The sequence below is a fragment of the Artemia sp. Qi Xiang Cuo genome, chromosome 19 (genome assembly GCF_049724085.1).
Source record: "Artemia sp. Qi Xiang Cuo chromosome 19, ASM4972408v1, whole genome shotgun sequence".
NCBI classification, from domain to species: domain Eukaryota; kingdom Metazoa; phylum Arthropoda; class Branchiopoda; order Anostraca; family Artemiidae; genus Artemia; species Artemia sp. Qi Xiang Cuo.
The window spans coordinates 16,932,886-16,940,182 of NC_142812.1; the positions used below are offsets into that span (position 1 = coordinate 16,932,886).

At 33.2% G+C, this 7,297-nt stretch overlaps 1 pseudogene; it reads left to right on the forward strand.

The window, feature by feature from the left end:
- The first annotated feature begins 1,861 nt into the window (after positions 1 to 1,861).
- Positions 1,862 to 2,346, forward strand: LOC148940556 (N-acetylglucosaminyl-phosphatidylinositol de-N-acetylase-like; annotated as a pseudogene).
- The last annotated feature ends 4,951 nt before the right edge of the window (positions 2,347 to 7,297 follow it).

Below are 7,297 nucleotides of genomic sequence, written 5' to 3' on the forward strand. Positions count from 1 at the left end.
TTATTTCAAATTCTTTTTGATATCCTTGAAAATAATATAGCATTAAAATTTTCAACTGACAAAGTGGTTAATTTCTACCTTGGCGGCTTGGATTATTGTGAAATCAATTACAGGGACACAAGAAAGCATGGGCATTCGTTTTACTGTAGCCCAAATGAGGGATGTCATAGCTATTTGAGTTCTATAAGGGCACTAGCTCCACATTTTACTGTATTGAACTGTTTAATTAATAGCGTAGATATTAATAATAGTCAAGAATTCACTAAAGGTGATATCAATATTAGAGTTTTTGTGGAGGAAAATACAATAATAAAATTATTTGGTGAGAGACGTGATAATGTCGATAACAACAGGGATGTATACCCCACAAAGCATTGTGACAGTTATGAGCAGATAAAGACAAAATACCAATTGAAGAGTCTAAGATCCCTTTCAAATAAGAAAGGTTTTGATGTAATGATGGCCACGATTTTAGAACACCTACAACAGGACATACCCAAAGATGACAGAGAACAACTAGTTCAATGTACAGGTTGGAAAGAGGATGTCATAGATTCATTCTCTGTCTGTGATTACTGTGCTGGGAAAATGTTGAAAAGTCAGGAGAATGCCCGATCAGTATTAAATAACCTTCATATAGACTGTACAACGGAATGTATAAAGTGTTTAAATAATTTTGAAATGGCAATGATTCGATTTGTAATGCCTCGTCTTACGATCGTCAGATTAGGGCAAGTAACTGCATTGAAGAGACCTAGAACAGAACTTGTTGACGCTCTTAAGGGAGATATCCGGGTTGCACTGGTAGCTAGCAACCTAGTAAGAGACGATCACATACAATGTTAAGAAATATGAAACCCCTCAACTCTTAAAAAAAGAATCAAGTCAAAACAAAAAGTACACCATTAGAATCGCCTTGTCCGAATCCTCTGTAAAGGAAACTTACCGTCTTTTGGCTTGAATAACAAAGAAATGAATATCTTGGCTTGAAAATCCAGAAAATTGACTTTTACCACGTTATCCTCCACAAACGGGATATTTTTTTTCTTTCCGCTTTTTTTTCCTGCTCAGCTAGCTGGGCACTGGAAAATCATAGAGAGCTGTATAATAGCTAATTTTAAAGGCAATTGCAACCTCGAGTGCCTTTTGTAATTAAAAATAAAATACTTTTAAAGTGTAATCAATTTTTTAAAAAAAATTTCATTTTTTATGTATTTTCATAATGCCGTCTTTTCAATTATATTTGAATTTTGAAGCAATCAAACAGTTCATGGTAATGAACTCTATAGTAAAAATAGCTACTTGTCTCAATAGTAACCGAAACTCCTGGAACCAAAATTTTCTTTTTTGGCTTAATCGCTAAAATTATTATGTTCTTAATAACAAAATAACAATTTAAACAACAAAAATATATGAAAATTTTATAATTAGTTTTACTTTTTGTCTCCTGGAAGAAAAATTTTTTTAATCTCAGTTCAAAGTTGTTAGTGTATTCTGGAACCAAACTTTTTTTGGTTTGTAACCCGTAAAGTACGTATCTCCATATTATTGTGTTATAATTGCAATTATTTTAGTTTTCAGTCCAGAATCGCTAAACTTATTATGTAGACTGCAAAAATACTTATGGTGTCTAAAAAATAATAATAATTTTGTAATTAAAACAAGATAAATACCTTAAAATTTTAAAATTATTTTTTTTATGATAGTTTTTAGATACTCGACAGAGGGTATTGTTTACTTAATAATTTTAAAAATTGAAAAAATATGGTCTCACTTGAAATTAAAAAAAGAAAGAATAAAAAAAAATTTATTTTTTTAATTTAAAAGCGTAGTAATTTAAAAAAAAATCCCTATCTGAAAGATGATTATGTGGCTCCTGTTGTTTATTTTTTCAATTCTTCTGTTATATCTTCACAACAGAGTGGGGATCAATCACAAAAACCTGAAAATGTTTCCACAGAAATCACTGTTTGTGATTGCTCAACCTGTTGATGATGTTATGTTCTTTGGCCCAGCACTCACAAATTTTATTAAAAATAATATAGAAGTCAACATATTATGTTTCTCTTCAGGAGCAAATGACATGGAAAAAAGCGTCCGAAAAGATGAATTGTACAGGAGCTGCCAAGAGCTGGTAATAAATCAAGATTATGTCTCAGTCCTAGACTCATCAATATTTATGTAGCTACAGAAATAGAAAATTACAGTGTTAGACACCAAATTGACACGGTCTATACATTTGACGAAGGTGGTGTCAGTGGTCATCCCAATCACATGTCGTTGTATAGAGCAGTAAGGAATTTATTGAAGTGTTCTGATGTAGATGGTTCTTTTAGATTAAACTGATTTATATATATTTATAAAATTCGAAAGTATATTTTTTACGGTATCGAATTCAGTGGAGTTATATGTTATGCGAGTAATGATTAAAGTATTCTAATACCTAGCGCAATGCAGAGTCATGCAAGTCAATACGTCTGGTTTCGTAAGCTCTATATAAACATTTCAATCTATACTAGAAGAAACGTGTTTTTTCCTTTAAACTAAATTTGTGGTGCTTGAAGATGGACGAATTGCATAATGTTGATGATGCATTAAAGAAGTACAAACCCAAGGAAGAGTTAAAAGAGGTGAATCTGATTATTTATGGCAGAGAATATGAAGACTTGCAATTTTGTCAGGAAGCTGGTGCTGCTGCCGAGTTAAAAAAATTTGAACTGAAATGATACAAAATTTCGTGTCCATCCGAAAATCTGAGAAAACCAAGGGTTGTTAAAGTTGGCTTGATTCAAAACAAGAGTGTCTATTTTATATTTGTATATTATTGTATATTAGTTTTATAATTATTGTATATTATTGTATATAATTTTATATTATTTCTAGGCAATTTAGATATATTTACATTGCAAAAAAGAGCGAGGTGAAGAGGACACTGAGAAGGTATGAGGAGCTTGAAAAGCTTGCTAAAAACGATCCACAGAGTAGTGATTTGTACATTGCCCACTGGGTTATTGATATCTACCCTAAAAGACCGGAACATATGGAAAATATCAGTCTTTTTCAGTTATTGTCTTGGTATGAACGGGAGCGTAATGATACTGATGATAATATAATGTTAACTGACGGGTCCTTCTACCTCAGAAAAAGGCTTTTTAAACCGTATATCATACAGCACAGAAAGGTAAACCCATTTGAAACTGACGAGAAGAAAAATGCTTACTATGGAGATCTTTTAAAATTGTTTAAACCTTGGAGAAATGAAAATGAACTAGTAGTCAGTGGAAATAGCAACTACAAAACCTACTGTGTTGAAAGTGTGAACTATCCCGACATGGTAGCTTACCAAGAAATTGCAATAAAGAACGAACTCTTGCCTATACAAACGTGTATAGTGGGCCATAAGGATCGATCATAAATGATGTTAGTCAAGAGGATCTCATGTAGTTATAATAAAGATCGAACTCTTCCCTATACTAACTTTTATACGCAACTTCACTATAGTTAAGATTACAGTATTTATATTTTTTTACATTTAAGTTTCGTCTCTTACTATTTAAAAGAAGAAAAAGCCGTAGGATTTTTCCTGTTTGTATTTATAGTTAAAAAACGAACTCAAGTCCAAAGAAACTAAACACTGTGGTTCATTAATATTATCTTCATTATTTTAGCTAGAATGTAAATAAACAAGTTTCTTTTTTAAATTTTAAATTGAAAAGATAGTGCTTTTAATTCAACATATTAAAAGTTCTCCCCGACGCGGAATCGAACCCCCTTCTCCCAGGTAACAAGTGTGCATACTTACCATTAGACTATCGAAGACTTATAAAATAAAAGTTACATATAAGATATGATAATAATTTTTTTAATCCGGGTTACATAAAGGCTTGATGATCGAATTTTTACATTAAAGAACGAACTTTAGTGCATAGTTTATATTAAAGGACGATCATTAGAAAAGCACACCATTGCATATATTGGACTGAAACAGTTTTTCAGTTTAGAATCGCTTAAGTTACAGTAAAGAACGATCTCTCTCCCATAGTAACTGATATGTTACATTAAAAGACGATCATTGGAATAAAAATTTATTACATGTATTGGACTTAGGTAGCTACTTGATCGTTTGATGTTCGTCTCTTACTATTTCAAAGAAGAAAAAGCGGTAGGCTTTTTCCTGTTTGTAATATTTTCCTGTTTGTTATCAGGGTTACAGCGTTATCCGGGTTGCAGCGGTAGCTAGCAACCTAGTAAGAGACGATCACGTCCAATGTTAAGAAATATAAAAACCCATAGTTCCTAAAAAGGGAGTCAGATCAAAACAAAAATTACACCATTAGAACCACCTTGTCCGAAACCCCTGCATAGGAAACTTTCTGTCATTTGGCTTGAACAGCAAGGGAAATATATTGGCTTGAAAATCAAGAAAATTGACTTTAACCACGTTATTCTGCACAAACGGCATATTTTTTTTTCTTTTCCACAGATAGCTTGGCACTGGAACATCGTAGAGAGTTGTCCAATAGCTCATTTTAATTCGGGTTGCAGCGGTAGCTACCAACCTAGTAAAAGACGATCACGTCCAATGTTAAGAAATATAAAAACCTATAGCTCCTAACAAAGGAGTCAGATCAAAACAAAAAGTACACCATTAGAACCGCCTTGTCCGAAACCCCTGGTATAGTTTACATTAAAAGACGATCATTTGATTGATAAACAATTGCATACATTGGAATTAGTTAGCTACTTGATTGTTTGAGGTTCGTCTCTGACTATTTCTAAGAAGAAAAAGCCGTAGGCTTTTTCCTGTTTGTGATCAGTTTATTCGGGTTTCAACGGTAGCTAGAAACCTGGTAAGATACGATCAGGTCCAATGTTAAAGAATATAAAAACCCATAGCTCCTAAGAAAGGAGTCAGATCAAAACAAAAAGTAAAACATTAGAACTGTCTTGTCCAAAACCCCTGTATAGGAAACTTTGTGTCCCTTGGCTTGAAGAGCAAGGGAAATATGTTGGCTTAAAAATAAAGAAAAGTGGCAGCTACTACAACATTCTGCCTAAACGGGATATTTTTTTCTTTTTTTATTTTTTCTTACTTGTCTTCCACAAATATCCGGGTTGCAGCGGTAGCTAGCAACCTAGTAAAAGACGATCACGTCCAGTGTTAAGAAATATAAAAACCCATAGTTCCTAACAGAGGAGTCAGATCAAAACAAAAAGTACACCATTAGAGCCGCCTTGTCCGAAACCCCTGTATAGGAAACTTTCTGTCCCTTGGCTTGAACAGCAAGGGAAATATATTGGCTTGAAAATCAAGAAAAGTGGCAGCTACTAAAACATTCTGCCTAAACGGGATATTTTTTTCTTTTTTTTTTCTTTTGTATCCAGAGATAGCTTGGCACTGGAACATCGTACAGAGCTGTTCAATGGCTCATTTTAAAGGAAATTATATAATAAAGAACGACCTCTTGCCTATACTAAATTTTATACGCCACTTAATTGTAGTATAGGTTAGTAATTCAACAGATAGCATGGTACTGGAACATCGTAGAGAGTTGTTCAATGGCTCATTTTAAAGGAAATTAATGGGCTTAAAAACCATTTGTAATTAAAACAAATTATTTTTATTATATTAAGAAATTTTAATTATGTTCCTTAAGAAATCATCATAAGTAAAAATTTTATAATAAAATATGGTAAAGAACGACCTCTAACCCATAGTAATGAATTTAATTTTGAAAAGAAGGAATTACGGCAGAATTATAATAAAAAACGACCTCCTGTCTATACTGAATTTTATATGCCACTTAATTAAAGTATAGGTTAGTAATTCAATAGATAGCTTGGCACTAGAACATCGTAGAGAGTTGTTTTATAATAAAGACCGACCTCTTGCCTATACTAAATGTTATACGCCACTTAATTATAGTATAGGTTAGTAATTCCACAGATAGTTTGGCACTGGAACATCGTAGAGAGTTGTTCAATGGCTCATTTTAAAGGAAATTAATGAGGTTGAAAATTAAAAAAAAAACAGAGACAACATCTTTGAAAGAAAAAAGCAAAGGTATTCAACTGACAAGGCGTATCCGGGTTGCAGCGGTAGCTAGCAACCTAGTAAGAGACGATCACGTCCAATGTTAAGAAATATGAAAACCCATAGTTCCTAAGAATGGAGTCAGATCAAAACAAAATGTACACCATTAGAACCGCCTTGTCCGAAACCTCTATAAAGGAAACTTACCGCCCTTTGGCTTGAATAACAAAGAAAATATATTGGCTTGAAAATCAAGCAAATTGACTTTTACCACGTTATTCTCCACAAACGGGATATTTTTTTCTCTTTTCTTTTGTATCCAGAGATAGCTTGGCTCTGGAACATCGTAGAGGGTTGTTCAATAGCTCATTTTAAAGGTAACTAAAACTAACTAAGGTAACTAACTAAAACTAAGGTAACTGTAACTAAAATAAATTATTTCTAAAAGAGAATAAATTTTTTCACCAAAAACTGCATTTTCGATGTCTTTTCACACTGCAGTCTTTCAAACATAATCGCATACCAGCGGTAAGATTTGAACCCACGCCTCCGAAGAGACTGGTGGCTAACACCAGTGCCTTGGACCACTCGGTCAGGTTGCCTCTCATAAATAAATATATATGTGAATTTGGGTTGTGGCAGTAGCTAGCATCCGGGTTGCAGCGGTAGCTAGCAACCTAGTAAGAGACGATCACCTCCAATGTCAAGAAATATAAAACCCCCCAACTCCTAAAAAAAGAGTCAGATCAAAACAAAAAGTACACCATTAGAACCGCCTTATCCGAATCCTCTATAAAGGAAACTTACCTCCCTTTGGCTTGAATAACAAAGAAAATATATTGGCTTGAAAATCAAGAAAATTGACTTTTACCACGTTATTCTCCACAAACGGGATATTTTTTTCTTTCCGCTTTTTCTTTCTGCTCAGCTAGCTGGGCACTGGAAAATCATAGAGAGCTGTATAATAGCTCATTTTAAAGGAAATTGCAACATCTAGTCACTTTTGTATTTAAAAATAAAATACTTTTTAAAGTAGAATCAATTTTGTCAAAAAAATTGCATTTTTGATGTATTTTCATACTGCAGTCTTTTCAAAGATATTTGAATTTTGAAGCAATAATTATAGTAAAGAACGAATCATGAAGCATATATATCCGGGTTGCCGCGGTAGCTAGCATTACATTAAAAGACAATCATTGGAATAACAAACCATTGCATACATTGGACTTGGATAGCTACTTGATTGTTTGAGGTTAGTCTCTT